Here is an 18,216-nt window from a genome sequence, read left to right as displayed (position 1 = left end):
CATTTCGGGCACAAGACGGAATTTCTCAATCTTCTATTATACTAATTGTAATAACTAGGAATGTAATTTTTGAAAATTTTCAAGGCTTTAATTTTGGTTTTCTCTAGTCAATTGATCTGGTAGAGTTTTTTTTTTTTTGTAAAAAGCCCTATAATGCTTACCCCTTATAGCCTCCCCCTCACCGTGCATTAGAATCTTGTCACCGCTTCTGACTATAAACACACCCGATGACTTCTCGCCCTACACTATCATATCTTCCCTCAAATGGTCAGGAAGGGGAATGTAACGCTCTTTCTCTGCAGTGACCTCATCCAAGTATAATGTAAGCTTTTCCTCATCCCATCTTCTTACATCCTGATTTATCAATTTTGATACCAGCCTAACTAATACTCTTTCCCTCCCCTAATTGGATATGTCTTGTATGCAACCTTGGAATCCATGCGTCATCCCAAATTCTGATGCCTTACCTAGAGCCCACACGCCAACTCATACTAATTTCAATAGACCGTTCACGACAAAGATTCTTTTCTAGGTATATGAAGGGTAAAGACCTAAATTTGCATCCATAAAATCAAAATTCAGATAGTATTTTCTTTTTAGTGATCATGTTAAAAGTGAATTAGGGTATTTATCAAGCGCCATTGTAACACCCCTAACCTGTCTCTGTCACTGGATTAGGGTTACAAAATATTACCGTACAAATCAAAACGTTTAACTTCATAACATAAACAATTATGCAACTTAATATCAACATCTAATAACTTATCATAATAATAGCAAAAATACACTTTTAGGCTTTAAACCGAGCCTTCGGAGCCCTAAAAATAACTTGGGAACAATCAGGGATCAATTTGAAATAAAATAGAAAATTTTAAAAAAATATAAAAATTTTAGAAATAGGGGTCACATGGCTGTATGGCCAAGTCGTGTGACATAACCTAGGCCATGTGGACATTTGAAGTCTGGACAAACGGCTCTATCTTAGCCCGTGTGTCTGCCCATGTGGGTATTCGAAATAAGGCTACATGGTCGTATTGCAGGTCGTGTGCCAAACCATGAGTGCATTCGATGTTGGGTCAAATGGCCATGTAATAGGCCGTGTGCCAAACCGTGTTACATACTGACTTGAGACACACGACCGTGTTGCAGGCCATGTCTAAGACCATGTGAAACCTGTACTTAAAATAAGAATGACACATGACCGTGTGTGGCACACGACCGTGTGACAGCCCGTGTCTTAGATCATGTGTGGCACACAACTATGTGACAGCCCGTGTCCCAGGCCATGTACAACATAAGTTGCCCCTAAAAGAAGCCATTTCAAAACTAAATCTTGCACACCAAGACACACCAATTCCACAAACATTCACATGACTAAAACACACTTCAACCACACTTAAAACATACCAAATCCTTCAACCTATAAGACTAACCAATGTACCAACAAAAGGTACCACAATCACAAATCAAACATAATTCCATTCAACATTACAAGTTCAATTAATATACTTAGTTCAAACATACAAACAATCATATGTAATGACCGAAGAATGAACGGGGAAGATGTTTCAATGAGAATGTAGGGAACAACGCTTTCCAAGCATTATTCATGACCCATTTATCTAGTTGCTTTCAAATATTATTCTCCACAAAGTTTTCCTTTTCCCAAGTGAACCATGGCCCTTCATATCCCACGTCATCCAATTGACATTCATGAAGCACATTTAGAAAATCTTCCATTCGCCTTTCTTCTTGAATAACACCCCCATTCTTCTTAAAAGAATAAATAATTTCATTGAAATCCCCACAAACTAACCAAGGTAACATACTATCCCAACCCAACCTTCAAAGATCCCCTGATTTCGATTGAAATCGAACATCTGGGCACCCAGAAAACCCTATCATTCTCCAAGTATCTTCCTCAAAATGTCCTCTAATCTCCACATTTATATGATTCATTGAATAGCTTCTTAGAATTATATTAACTTCAACTTTCTAACCTAAATAAAGTCCTCCCCTAGTACCTTCTGCCGCCACACTCAATACTATGCACAAGTCCACCTTTCATTCAAACCAATTCTATGCGTTTTAAATCTAACTTAGTCTTCATAAAGAAGACTACTTGGGGATTATAAAGTCTCAGCATATGCCTAAGACTTCTCGTAGTCTGTGAACTCCCCAACCCACGAATAATCTAGCATATGATTTTTTATTGTTGTCGGCCGACCTACCCGCTAGTAGTTGTCGATAATTTATTTTGATAAGCCATCAATTACCTATTACCTTTTCTTATAGAATCCAAACTCTCAGAAACACTTTCAGAGAAATCCCAAACTTTTTGCTTCTTTTTACCTTAGAAATCTCCAATGGAACTCTCCTTAATATCGTGGATCATCAGATCACGCCCCATAGCCAAAAAAGAATCCAGCCGATCCCTTTAAAAACCTATGCCATCCCCTTCCAGATTTACTCCTAGCATTAGGTTTACTCTTCCCAAGGGATTCCCAAACAGAAAATTGTTAATGTTTCTAGCTTCTCCCAAATTATGTGAAGAGCAACCCTGTAAACCGTCCTTATTTCCTTTGTGCAACCAAATGCTTTCCACTGCGGTAGCTTTCCTTCCTGGCGTCCGAAGTGAAATATCCAAATCTTAAATCTGACTCATCCATATCTTTCTAAAGCCTAACCGGGCAAAAACTATCATTGTGCCTCAGGTTCTCACATAGAAAATGAAATAGTGAGAGTTTTTCGTACCGAAAACGAACATAAAGGTGGTCCTGAGTGGAAACTTAGATTTTCTTCTTACATTTCAAAGGGGATCTTATATCCACTTTTACCCTGATTTGCATAAAGTAAAACCCCCGTCCGATTGTTTATAATCATACTTTTCAAAGATTCCAATGAAAGGGTCTATTCAGCAGACAGAGACGTGTCATGCGACAGACTAAATTGATATTTAATTGAAATTTTAATTTTTACAGTTTGGTACAAAAAGAATTGTTTTATTAGAGAACTTTAAAAAAACAATAAAACTAAACTCTTTTAGTCTTGAATTGAATGAAGTATGATACACTCCTTTAGCAATCGTGTTACCTCATCTTGCATAAATAGAGAATTGTTATTAGTATGCCAGTTGATCAAAGTCAGCCTTGGCACTGGTCAAAGTCTGCCTTGGAACTTTGAAGGGTGGTCCCAGCATCCAGTGCATAAGGCTGAAGAATCATGACTCTTTGTTGCGACCGAAACTTGGTGAGATTGGGCTTTGTTCGTTATTCATCTACTTCAAATTACCCTTCCTTCCATTGATGAATAGATATATTCTTATTTTCTTCTTTTTTTTCTTCTTCATTTTAAGAAAACCCCATGCGACAGATGAAAACTTCAGAATCTGCAATGAGACAAGAAAGTGTGGTAATCTCAGCATAAACTTCCCATTCTTCATGGAGGAAGCTCGATGTGGTTATCCTGGATTCAACATCTCCTGCAAAAACATCAACCCCATCATTAGCTTGCCTGATGATGGCGAGTATGTCATCCATAATATCTTTTACCAGAACCAATCTTTTCACATCTCAAGAGCCGATCCTTTCGACGCCGACGATGCTTGCAGCAATTCAATCTGAAGCATATCCATTCCCCAAGACCGATTTTTTCTCCCACCAAAACAAGTAAACATGAGTTTGTTCTTCGATTGCGTATCAGTCTCGGAGTTGCCCAGATCTCTTGGTTTTTTTAAGGTTGTTTGTGACGCTAAATATGGAACTAATGTAACTTTGTCGCTGTTAAGTAATTATAATGAATATTCTGAGCTGAGTTATGCTTCAAGGTATTGTAATAAGACGGTGGTGTTGCCGGCGCCGGTGGATCTTCCCGACAATGAAACTACTGTTCAAGGTATATTGAATCGAGGGTTTATTTTGGAATGGAAATCGAGCAAGTGTAGCGATTGCGAGGCGAGTGGTGGAAAGTGTGGATTCGATGATAATGCCAACAATTTCAAGTGCTTTTGCCAAGATAGGCCTTGCCCTTCCAGCTGTGCTCCTGTTATGTTCTTTTCTCACTCGATATTATTATATCTCTTCATTAAGGGCAAATTACCAAAAAAAGTCCTATTTTTTTAAAATTTACCGAAATGGGCTCGGTATTTTATTATTTACCAGAATAGGTCATTTTCCCCGAAATCGCGTCCACATCAGCGCGATGTCAGGGGACGTGTCTGAACATCGCATCCACGTCAGTGCGCTTTGCTTACGTGGACACAAATCGCACCTACGAGGACGCGATTTGCTGATGTGGATGAACAGTTTATGTTTTTTAGCTTGGAAAACTTTGAAAGGCCATAACTTTTCACTCGGTTGTCCGATTGAGACGATTTTTTTTCGCGAGAGAGTTAAATTGAATACGATGAATTACAAATTGAAATAATTATGGATTTGACCTTAAATTGAACTGAAATAGAATATGTTATGTGATGGTGTGACGAAATAAGATGAATTGATTTGATTTAGACTAGTTGATACTGATAATGATTAAATTGAATATATGTGAAAGTATAATATAATGTTATAATATGAAATTGAGCATATATTGAGACGATTTATTATTGCCATATGTTAGATAAATATACTCATGATGAAATTAAATATGTATAGAGGTATTGGTTGATAATGAAATATGAAATGAATACTCTATTAACTGTTTGGGTAGAGTCGAATATAGTTAGCGCCATAGGATTGGAAGAGTTCAGGGTTACTTTGACTATGAGTCGATGAGACACTAGGTGCTAATTTACTTCAGTTATACCGATGAGACATTGGGTGTCAACCTTATTGATAGCGCTAGGCGCATTATTTACTTCAGATTTATCTGATGAAGTACTGGGTGTCAAACTGATGTGTTGGTTGAATTCGTATATCCGTCTGAGTCTGAGTCCGAGTCGTGTTAATAGGGAAATAAATGGTAAAAATGAAATATCTAATATTTGAAATACAAAATTATATGAAATTTAAGTGAAATGTGAAATGAAATATGAAATGTGAAATATGAAATATGAAATTGTAGAATGAGTTGGGAACATTGATTGATTATGTTCAATGAATCCATGAATTTGGAAATTGAGATGAAATGTGATTTGTAATTCAGATTATGAAAATAAATAGTAATTGACGCTAAATTGGAAATTGATATATATATATATTTGGTTTAAAGATGAATTGATATAAAATGAGAATACAGTTTATATGATTTAATATGAATTTGATTGATAATTCAAACTATGAAATGAAAAATAATGTTTGGCATTAATTTGAAATTGGATATATTTCTGTAAATAGATTGTATGATATGATTAAGATAATGAATTGATTAAATGATTTTTTATGAATGATAATGAAATGTTGAACTAAGCGAATTGAAATGTTATATGATTGAGTTAATTTATAGTACGATAAATGTTGAACTCACCTTTTTTATATGTGATTTTTCATGATAAGTAAACTTTACCAAGCTAAGTAGCATGTAGTGTATGATTATAACCAGAGGTAAGTTATTTGATTTTAATGCCTCTGAACTTATTGTGCAATTGTAATGCTTACTCCCTTTCTTCCTTGTTCCCTATAGTGTGAACTTGTGAAACGTGTCAAGCGGATCATCGAAAGGATCACACTATCTCGGTATTGATTCCATAATCTTTTGACCATATTAAGGCTTGGTTATGTGTGACATGTACTTAGAAGTTGTTTTGGTTTACTTATATAGTGGTATGTTTTGAAATTCTTGTTGGTTGGTGTGATTATAGTAAAGAATATGCTTGTTGAAAACATACGCATTAGTAATTGGTTGATTGTGAAATTGGTATTTGAAATGGTATTTTGAGTATGCAATTACATAGTTTATATGATGTCATGATATGGATAAAAGACTTGGTTGATGAGGTTGAGTTTATTTAAGTAAATTTGAGATGTTTTGATATCAATTTGTGAAAATTCTTGAATTGCATATTTGAGGTATATATCTATGAAATGATAATATCATGAAAATAATTATGGTTGAGTAGGTTGGTTGATGTGGTTGAAATATATGTGATGGATGGTTAATGGTATAACATGTTTATAAATGTGTGATATAATGTAATATGTACATAGGATGTGCTTTTGCAAGTTAATGAGCGTATTTTGGTATAGTTATTCATGTATAAAGGTATATATGGTAACTTGCTAAATGATTGATGTTTTGTGGCAAAGTTTAGATGATGTTATGCATAGGAATTAGTAGGTGCTTATGTTTTCGCATATTGGTTGTATGTTTGTATGGATTGAATGAGTTCTTTGCAGTTTAATTATGTACCTATATGTATCTATGAGCTAAGATATAGGTTTGGGCATGAAATGAACTTTCAAACTTATAATTTTTGACCATCTGGATAAAAATATCGATACTAGGGACCAATATATCAATACTTGACCAAATGAACAGTGTTTTCAAGTTTACAGAATGCCAAAACGATATCAATACTGATTATAATATCGATACTTACCATAAAAGTATCGATATTTATTCCTTTAATGTCAATACCTAGTTCCAAAGTTTTAAAATTTTACATTTTGGTCCTTTTTCATTCCTAAATCTAATCTATTGTATTTTAAAGCTTGATTTAGTTTCTTTTTCAATTGTAATAACTAATGTGTGCATTAATATGATCATTCAATGTTTGAAATTGTATGTGATTATTCCAAAACTATTCATAGCATCTCGTAGCTTGGGTTCGATGATAGGACCAGATAAGGGGTGTTACATTTAGTGGTATTGGGGCTAAAGGTTTAGTTGATTCTAGGACTGAACGTAGTGTGTATTGAGTTTAGAAATACATGCCACAATAACCTGTGATAGTGTGATGTCTTCAGATCCGGGTTGTCTATGTTTTTATGTATTATGATGACTGGATTACATTGTGTCATATTTGGTAAGTAAATAGTAATGTTCCTTATTCTAATTAGGGAATTGTTATAGAGTGTTTATTTTTTCAAGTTCTAAGGAATAAGGTAAGAAAATGCCTTTTTCTAATTGATAAATTAGTGGTTCACCCAATACTTGAAAGCTACCCTTTTAGCTTTACAGCTGTTAAAACAACCTCTATCCTCGATTGTGCCTTCTGTGGCACCCTATTGTCCTTAAAACCTAAATTTGATAAATGTTAACCGACCTCGATCGATAAATTTGTAATTGAGGAACAAAAGAATTCCAAGTTGAAATTCACAGTATTGTTATGGAAAAAAGAAGTGTATTAGTGGTGGGTAACCCTGACATTAATAATACCAAAAAATTGGGATGTGCATCCGTGTTGAATGAGACTTGAACAAGGGACATTCGAATAATTGTAGGGATATTAGAGCTGAAAGAATTTGTTGTACTGTCTGAGTGAGCTCAGAGATGGTAAAGTTGTGAAATGGAAGAGATTGAGCTAAGTCAAAAAGTCGAGACACCGAAAAAAACACAACGTGACTAGATCTTTCCCAACTCTTTATTTAAGAAGATGAGAGATTTCAGAAGTTAATCATCCACCCTACAGGAAATTTGAGGAAGTATATGTCTAAACAGAGTATCTGAAGCCTCAAGTTATATCAGCAGTTAGTATGGGTAGTGTTTGGAACACAAATAAACTAAATTATGAAAATTGCAGCAAAAATCATTTTAAGGAAATATAGAGTGACAATGAGAACCTATTTCGATGTGACTTCACCGAGCGCTTGATGAATGATTGCCCGATAAAATCAAAGGATATTAGTGATTAAAATGTTAAATCGATGTCAATTTTTATAGAAAAATAAGAAATTGAGAATTAATGGTACTATTGGAACCAGTCAAGATAAGACTAAAGATACAACAATGAGATCTAAAGCTCGTGCACCAGTTAGAACTTATGTTGTTTGAGCTAAAGAAGAGGCTACAAGCCCTGACATCATAACTGATAGAAACAAATTGTGTTGAGATATGAGAATGGTGAGTTGGTAAATGTTGAGACAGACAAATTCGATTATTTTCTTAATATCATATCATCAATATTAACACGAGTACTAATCAGAAAGGGTTGTAAAGTGTATTCGACTACATTTTAGATACCAAAGTACTAGAATCAAAGATATAACAAGTTTTGATAAATAACAAATTTACTAACGTGATTCCTGAAGAATTGCTAGGTTGTAGCTTGAAAGGGAAGTTGAAATTGTTATTAAAGTGGCACTCAGAACTGCTCCGATCTTGACTGCACCGTACAAAATGGTATAGACAGAATGGAAAAAAATTGAAAGCATGGTTGTAATAATTATCAGACAGATAAGTTATTTGATTGAGCTTGTCATCTTGGAGTGTTTCAATGTTATTTTTCAAAAAGAAAACTAAAGCTGTGAGATTGTATATTTATTACAGACAGTTGAATAGAGTCACCATAAAAAATAAGTATATAATACTTCATATAACCGATGTGTTTGATTAACAAAAGGGAGCTACCTTATTTTGAAAGATTGATTTTTTTATTAGATTGTTGTCAACCTAGAGTTAGTAGTATCGAAGGCTGCTTTCCAGACTAGATATGAACAATGTGAGTTTTTGGTAATACCGCTTGAATTAACAAAACACATGACCACTTTTTAGACCTAATGTATTGGAAATGATTGCATTTGAAAACAATGTTGCAAATTTTAGAAGAGAGAAATAGTGGTATGCAGAGTTCAGTAAATGTACATTTTGACTTCGAGAAGTAAGGTTTCTGAGACTTGTGATATTGGTTGAAGTTTCTATATTAATCTGAACAAAATTTTGGCAATTATGAACTGGAAATCTCTGAATGTTAGTACTGAAGTATATAGTTTTGTAAGACTTATTGGATATTATAGATGAGTTTTTACAGGCTTCTCGATGATAGCTTTGCCATTATCAAAATTGTTACAAAAAAAACTTCATCTTTGTTTGGTCGGATAAATGCTAACAGAGTTTTGAACAGTTACAAGCAACAGTTCTATTTTAGCCGAGTTGAGAACAAAATCAATATTCCTTTAGAAAATTTAAAAACTATAGAAAGATAATCCAGAGTTCTTTACTAAAAGAAGACTTGTTAAAAATGATCAGACTTTAGAGCTCAGTATTGGTAATGACAAGAATATTTTCTTTTGAAAATCATTGTGGATACCGAGAAAATTTACACTGATGGTCGGGAATGAAAAGAGAAAATTTCAGAATAAGTGGTTAAATGTCAGATATGCCCACAAGACAAAGCCGAAGGTCAGGTTCAGTCAGGTTTACTATAGTTTGTAATGATTGTATAATGGGAAAAGAAACGAGTTACTATGGATTTTCGAATTACATGATATGTCATTATTTACTATTTTGAACAAGACTCGAGATTTACCTTCACAGTTTGAGATAGATTGCATGAAACTTTAGGTATGAAACTGAATGTCAGTACAGTATTTCCTCCTCAAACTGACAGACAATTAGAATGGATGATTTAGGTACTAGAAGACAAATTGTAGTATTGTATATTTGAATTTGAAAATGGCTAAAGAAAATTTCTACCATTAGCAGAGGTTGTATAATGGTACCATATGAGGTTTTATACGAACGTAAATGTAGAACTCAATTGTACTAGTTAGAGATGAGTGAAAAAAATATTAGGGACTAATCTGATTCGTGAGACAGGCAATAAAATCAAAATTATATTAGACTTTTTGAAAGTCGTCTCAAATCGACAGAATTATATGCTGAACTGTAGAGAAAAAGTTATAGTTATCAAATTTTAGACTGATGATAAAGTAATATAGTATCGTCACAATAATGAAAAGGATATGTGAGAGCTGAAAAAATAAACATGAGATTCACAGTACCCTAATTTTTCACAGGTAAAAATTTCTAGGGCAAAATTGGGAGGGGGAGAGTTAAAACAACCTACTTTTCAGTGGTGTCAAAAACACTGGTTTTGGGACCAAAAATCTAGCGAGTGAGTCCGTAAATATTATTATTTAATATTTACGAGTCAAATATAGTATTGTATTGAAATTTGATTTGATAATTTTTGCTAATTGAATGAATAGTTGAGTATAAGTGGTTTATCCCTAAAGTAAAGTGGTAATATTATTTATTTTCAGTAGCGATGTTTCCCTACTGAAGTTGCAATGTCAGCCTCCTATCTTCAAGGTCACAGTTCACCTCAATCAAAGTCGCGACGTCATGCTTTTGCCTTCAATCTGTGACATGTCTCCCTCACGATCGCTGCATCACCCCTACATATTGAAAATTTGTATGTTTTAGTCATTCGATTAACATCAGTGTTTCATAAGAGCTTTCGTAGGCTCGTTTATAACTCGTAATTGATTTAATAATGCATTTATTAAAATTTGGAAACTTATAACTTGTATAACATGTTTATTAGATGTGCAAATGAAGTTATAATTACTTCAACAACGAATGTGGGTAGAGGCTTGTTGTTATTAAGAAGTTTGATCGGCAAGCATGGCAATAATAGTTGACTAAGATAGAGGGGTTGCAAAGCAAGCAAAGGCTTTTTGTAAATGGTGACTCTTTTGGGGTTTTGAGAAGAGGTGGCAGAGGGTGGTTGAGTGCCAAAGGAAGTTGGTGGAGTAACGATAGTTGGGTTGACTAAAGAGGTGGAGAAATGGGTGTTGAGGAAAGCCATAAGTTGGGTGAAAGGCTCAAAAAGGTTGACACGTGGTCAAATTTTTTTTAGGTGTAAGAGGGTGGGTTTGGTTTGAAGGAAGCTCGGTATTGACGGGTGGTTGGTAATGGTCACCAGAGTAGAGGAGTTGGTAGGCTTTGGAGGATTGAGAGTAGTAGCATCATTCTGAGAGGAAGCCATTGTAAAGTCCATGTTCCCTGCACCAATTGTTGATACAATATACAATAAGGGAGGAAAGTAAGGATGAACAGGTGGTGTTAAAGAAGTCGATTCACCTAAAAAAAGGAGGAGAGTCGAAAAGGAACAAGAGGACAAGGTAATTGCTGGAAGAGAGGGTAATTGCTCAAAGTAACTTTAAGGGACCAAAAGGTTGATTCCTTCTTCATCGTCAAAATGGAATTTATAGGAGAGGTCCTCTTGTCCACTAACGTGACGTGACAAATTATGAAGAAGGTTTTCTTTATGCAATACGTGAAGAATGTCCATTGTGAGACTTATTTTGTTATGTTTTCGATCAATACGAGGTTGTTACGCCCAGGTGGGTCCTTATTACCTTAAGGATGTGTTCACATTTGAAGAGTGTTCACACCTAAAATGTTGGTGTTTATCTCATCTTGGAGGATCGAAAGGGCTTTTCATGAATGTTTGTTGAGCAGATGGTCATGAAAATATAAGATTGATACTTCTCTGGCCAAGACGGATAGTCAAGTGGGGTGCTTTCTCGAGTGCAGTCAAAAGGAGGGATAATGCTGTCTGTGCTGTTGACACATGTCTAAGTTGTGGAGGGATATAACACATTCCATCTGAAATGTTCCTTTTAAAACATTTTTACCATTTTTATCATTTTAGTCAAATTTATCTTTAAATAATAATAAATAACATATTTTAGTAAAAAATATTTTTTTTACTTTTTTACTATCACATTTATAAAAAAAGATCTTAGATGCTTATTGCTCTTCCCAATTTTTATTTTAAAAAGGTTGATTTTAAATTAATTGATTGAAGAAATAAATTCATTTATCAATAAAACAAATACCCTAAACTTTTAACTTTTATGTAGTAAAATACAATAAAAGAATTATTTTATTACAGAACTTTAAAAAAACAATAAAACTAAACTCTTTTAGTCTTGAATTGAATGAAGTTATGATACACTCCTTTAGCAATCGTGTTACCTCATCTTGCATAAATAGAGAATTGTTATTAGTATGCCAGTTGATCAAAGTCAGCCTTGGAACTGGTCAAAGTCTGCCTTGGAACTTTGAAGGGTGGTCCTGCATAAGGCTGAAGAATCATGACTCTTTGTTGCGACCGAAACTTGGTGAGATTGGGCTTTGTTCGTCATTCATCTACTTCAAATTACCCTTCCTTCCATTGATGAATAGATATATTCTTATTTTCTTCTTCTTTTTCTTCTTCATTTTAAGAAAACCCCATGCGACAGATGAAAACTTCAGAATCTGCAACGAGACAAGAAAGTGTGGTAATCTCAGCATAAACTTCCCATTCTTCATGGAGGAAGCTCGACGTGGTTATCCTGGATTCAACATCTCCTGCAAAAACAACATCAACCCCATCATTAGCTTGCCTGATGATGGCGACTATGTCATCCATAATATCTTTTACCAGAACCAATCTTTTCACATCTCAAGAGTCGATCCTTTCGATGCCGACGATGTTTGCAACAATTCAATCCGAAGCATATCCATTCCTCAAGACCGATTTTTTCTCCCACCAAAACAAGTAAACATGAGTTTGTTCTTCGATTGCGTATTAGTCTCGGAGTTGCCCAGATCTCTTGGTTTTTTTTAAGGTTGTTTGTGAAGCTAAATATGGAACTAATGTAACTTTGTCGCTGTTAAGTAATTATAATGAATATTCTGAGCTGAGTTATGCATCATGGTATTGTAATAAGACGGTGGTGTTGCCGGCGCCGGTGGATCTTCCCGGCAATGAAACCACTGTTCAAGGTATATTGAACCGAGGGTTTATTTTGGAATGGAAATCGAGCAAGTGTAGCGATTGCGAGGCGAGTGGTGGAAAGTGTGGATTCGATGATAATGCCAACAACTTCAAGTGCTTTTGCCAGGATAGGCCTCTCCCTTCCAGCTGTGCTCCTGGTATGTTCTTTTCTCACTCGATATTATTATATCTCTTCATTGAGGGAAAATTACAAAAAAAGTCCTATTTTTTTAAAATTTACCGAAATGGGTCCGGTATTTTATTATTTACCGGAATGGGCCATTTTTCCCAAAATCGTGTCCACGTCAGCGAGATGTTAGGGGATGTGTCAGAACATCGCGCCCATGTCAGCGCGCTTTGCTTACGTGGACACAAATCGCCCCTACGAGGACGCGATTTGCTGACGTGGATGAACAGTTTATGTTTTTTAGCTTGGAAAACTTTGAAAGGCCATAACTTTTCGCTCGGTTGTCCGATTAAGACGATTTTTTTTATTTCGAATAACTTTTCGAGATCTACGCGCTGACAAACAGCCAAAGGCAGTTTGCCGCAGTTTTCATCGAAAAAGATCCTTTTTTGCCCCTAAATTGTAATTTTTTCGGTTTAAAATTGAATTTTGAAACATTCAAATCATTATTTTCCTTATTTATTTGAAGTAAACACCGGATTTTTTTTACAGAGTTGTTGTATTATTTGTTTTGATTTGACACGTGTATGGAGTAGGTCCGATAAATCATTAGAATGTAAGTAATATAATTAAGATAATAACAGTATTTCAATAATATGTCAATTAATTAGTTTAGTTTAGTTGGTTAAGATGCTTGCTCTTTTCCCTTAGTACCTTGGTTCAAATTTTGTTGGTAACAATTTTGAATCTTTTTTGTACTTGTGTCTATTGATGTAATATTGAAGAGTTAATTGATTAAAAAAATAAATACAAGTACAAAAAGATTCAAAATTTATTTTTTCAAAATACCAAAAAAGCCCTATATTTTTAAAATTTATCGAAATGGGCCCGGTATGTTATTTTTTGACCGTTGGGTACTGTTCACGCGCGGGCCGAAATCGCGTCCACGTCAGCGCTAGATGCTGATGTGGACGCGATTTCCTGACGCGTACTCTGACATCGCGCTGACGTGGACGCGATTTCCCGAAAAAAGGACCATTCCGATAAATAATTACAAAATGGGCCTATTTCGGTAATTTAAAAAAAAGGGCTTTTATTTGTAAATTGCCCCTTCATTTATCCGGTACGGAACGAGTCGGATCTCAATATTTTTTTATTTACCTTTTTTCATAATAATTTAATTGAAAATAATTTTCAGTTAATAAATAATAATCCAAACTTTTAATAAAAATTAATTTTAAGCAAATTTACTCCATATATATCCATTCATATTAAATAGAAAATAATTTGAGAAAAATAGTAAAAAAACAACAGAAATCGGATTAAACTGAAAAAATTAGGTTTTTTGTTAACTTTTTTTATAATTAATTGTATACATAACCTATAACATATAAAAATATGAATTTAAAAAATTCATTGGACATTATTTTATTGAATTTGTCATTTTAAATATTATTTATTATTATAAAATTTATCATATTTATATATAATAGTTTTAATTTTACTAAAATAATTTATTAAAAAATTTACTTGATAAATAAATAAAATTTTAATTTTATGAAAAGACTTTTATTAAATGAATTTATAAATAAAATAGTCAAATTTTACCCACAAGTATTACGTGCGGTGGTTAGACACATTGTACTAACAAAGAGAAAATATAAATTCAAGATTTGAAAATAACATTGTTGGCAAATTAATTTTTCACTATTCAAAATTCAAGCTTTGAAAATAACACGGTTGGAAAGTGTAGCCATGACTCTCAACATAAATAGTAAATAGAACATAGAGTACAAAAATTAAATTTTATATTGAATTATTTTATGTTTTATTATAAAAAATAAAAAGGTATACTGCTTTTGTTTTAAATAGAAGTTTTAAGTATTTAAAATATAAGTAACTTTATATTTATATTTAAAATTTTATAAATAATACTTTTTATAATATAATATATTATGTGTAAACTAATTATATATTATCTAAAAGTTATTATGGTCAATTATTGGCTATTGAAAAAAATATGAATATTGAAAAAATAAATTTTGAATAGTGAAAAATTAATTTGCCATATATAAATTTTTATAGTTTTATATTAACACTATATTTAAATTATCAAACTAATTGATATATATTTTCTTTGCATGAATTAAATTGGAATATATACTAAAAAATTCTTTAATTATAATCTGAAAAGAAAATTTGCTTTTGATAGAAATATTATTATTTCATAATGAGCTAGAGATGCTCAAGGGTCGAGTCCAATAAATAATTTAGGCTCGCTTATTAGATCTGAGTTCGGCCTGAATTGCAAAATGGGCCTAAAATTTTGTTCATGTTCGACCCGGATAAAAATGTTAAAATTTAGGTCTAGTTCGCCTGTATTTATTTTTTATATAGGTTTTAAATATACATATAATACATCAAAAATACTAAAAATATTAAAATAAATATTCCCAAAAAATTGAAAATAAATTTTAAAAAATATGTATACTTAAATAACACTAAGATAGATGCACTTAACAAGTAAATGCCTCTAAAGAAATAACAAAATTAACAATAGAACAAGTGTTATACAAAATCCAAACAATAACAATAAAATAGTAACAACATAATAGTGAAGTGGTAATAAAATAAGGAGAAAACAACAAGAAAATAGCATTAAAACAAAAATAAAATTAGCAGATTTTTTTTATTATTTTGTGAATTCGAGTCGGACCTAGGCCAAAAATGCCTTATCGGAGTCCCGACTTGTTTTTTAAATGGGCTTTATTTTTTGCCCAAGCCCATTTTTCGGATCTATATTTTAACCTAAACTCTCACTTTTCGGGTGGATCTTTGGGCCGGGCCACCCAAGTCTACTTTCTACACAATTCTTTACATATTAATATCAAAACAATAATTATATGACACAAAGTCGTTTATAAGTTTTTCTTTATTGATTGAGAAGAAATTTTCTTTTAAGGAAATAAATATTATGTATAATAATGTGTAAATAAGTAAATAGTTACGTCAACATAATATTTTGTATATTGAAAGGGCAAACCTCATAAATATTTATGCTAACAATATATATATATATGTATTATAATGTTAGACATAAAATAAAGAATAGTACAATTTTAAACTTAAAATTAGAATCGTGAGTAAAACTCTTCTAAGAAAATAAGACATCTTCAAAATAAGCGATTAATTTTCTTTCTTTCTGCTAAAAATAAGTCATGAATAACTAAATATTACCAATTAAATTAGTTTATTGTTAATTTTTCTATATTTAATTTTTTATGATTTTTAATGATTTTGATTAGAAAACATCAAATTTTGCTATGAAACGAAAAATGGGAGAAAATGGCAGCCATTACTTTTTAACAATTAATGGTTAAAGGAATTAATTGATAAAAACTCTAATGTTGAAGTCTTCAGAAATCAACTTCCTAAACCTTTTAACCAAATTTTAAGGAATTTATTACTAATATCATAATTATTATTTGGATTACATTTAAACCAATGGGAATTGAACTTTTAACCAATTTTCATATTTTTAATACTGATTTAATATAAACCAATTAAGTATATTTCAATTTGTACAATATATTCATTTGTATTTTTGTGTTCATGATGCAGGAAAAATTCACATGCCCATATAAAAGTTGCAGTAGGTAATGTACATATTTAAGAAGCTTTTTCTTGATTAGTGATAAAAATATTTCAAATGAAATTTGACTTTTGGTTTGACTTTTGACTCAATGTATCACTCTTATGATACGTACACTAGAGTTTCTTTGAATGTAGGGTATTCTATTGCTGGGACAGTAGTGTTGATTATTCTCCTGGCTTGCTTTATAAGAACATTCTCATTCAATGATAGAAGATTTATCTGGCAGATGAAAGTAGAAGGAGATAAAAAGATTGAAGCCTTCTTAAACCGCCATGAATTCTTAACTCCTAAAAGGTATAGATATTCGGATGTGAAGAACATGACCAATTCATTTCGAGATAAATTAGGTAAAGGCGGCTATGGGGACGTTTAAAAAGGGAAGCTACTTGACGGACAACTTGTAGCAGTGAAGATTTTGAATAAATCGAAAAGTAATGGGGAAGATTTTATGAACGAGGTATCAAGTATTAGTAGAACCTCCCATGTCAACATAGTTACCCTTTTGGGCTTTTGTTTTGAGGGTCGCCGAAGGGCTCTTATTTACTAATTTGTTCCAAATGGATCGTTAGAGAAATTCATATTTCAAAAGAATGGTGATCGTCAATTAACATGGGAAATGTTGTACAAAATTGCAGTTAGAATAGCTAGAGGGTTAGAATATTTGCATCGTGGTTGCAAAACACGTATTCTACATTTTGACATCAAGCCTCATAACATTCTCTTGGATGATGACTTCTGTCCAAAGATATCTGATTTTGGTCTTGCAAAATTGTGCCCTGGAAAAGAAAGTGTCATATCCATGACGGGTTGTAGAGGAACTATTGGGTATATTGCTCCAGAAGTTTACTCAAGGAATTTTGGAAGAGTTTCACACAAATCTGATGTCTATAGTTATGGAATGATGGTTTTAGAGATGGTAGGGGGAAAAACCCTTAACGATGAAGATTATCAGACAAGTGAAATTTATTTTCCACATTGGATTTATAGTCGTATAGAGTTGGATGAAGAACTAAGATTACAAGGCATTGTGGATGATGATGTTGATCAAGAGAGAGTGAGAAAGATGATACTTGTGAGCTTGTGGTGCATACAAACTGACCCAGCAAATCGCCCGCCAATGAGTAGAGTGCTCGAGATGATGGAAGGGAACATCGATTCTCTCACCATCCCACCCAAGCCTTTCTTATAGTCACCTTCATGAACATCAGCGATGAGTTCCCCAAGAAAATCAGTATCTTGACATCATTTTGCATTCAACTTTTAGAAAAGGACGATTCTTGTGCTTTTGCATCCTATGCTTCCTTAGAATTTTGTGAAATTAGATAAAGTGTTCGACAAGATTTAGATTGCAGTCACCAACGTGTTTATTGTGATTTTAGACGTAATAAATGTTATATCAATGGTTAAAAGAGCAAAAAATATATTTATCTAATAAATGGATGGATGACCTATCTAATATAATACATTAAAAATACATTTGTCCTACAGGCTGCATGGCCTTAAGGACACCTTGGCTTGGCAATATGAAAATATAGAGGTCCTCACCAATTACAATGGGAGTACATGGTTCCTCACCAATTACAGAAAATCATTTCTATAATAAACTTTGGGGTCTAGATTTGCCTAGGAAATAAAAATTACAATATGACGGATGTATAACAACTTTGTACCTACGATGTCAAATTTACATATAAGAAATCTTGTAGAAGATACAGTGGAAGACATTCTACATGCTTGTAAAGATTTCCATGGTGCTTCTCCATTCTGGGATCATATGGATATTAA

At 33.0% G+C, this 18,216-nt stretch overlaps 1 pseudogene; it reads left to right on the top strand.

The window, feature by feature from the left end:
* Positions 1-3,674: 3,674 nt before the first annotated feature.
* Positions 3,675-17,753, top strand: LOC105778402 (LEAF RUST 10 DISEASE-RESISTANCE LOCUS RECEPTOR-LIKE PROTEIN KINASE-like 2.1; annotated as a pseudogene).
* Positions 17,754-18,216: the final 463 nt, after the last annotated feature.

Source organism: Gossypium raimondii, chromosome 10, assembly GCF_025698545.1.
Source record: "Gossypium raimondii isolate GPD5lz chromosome 10, ASM2569854v1, whole genome shotgun sequence".
NCBI classification, from domain to species: Eukaryota; Viridiplantae; Streptophyta; class Magnoliopsida; order Malvales; family Malvaceae; genus Gossypium; species Gossypium raimondii.
Note: the sequence above shows the minus strand (reverse complement) of the source record. Positions and strands in the feature narration are given on the sequence as shown.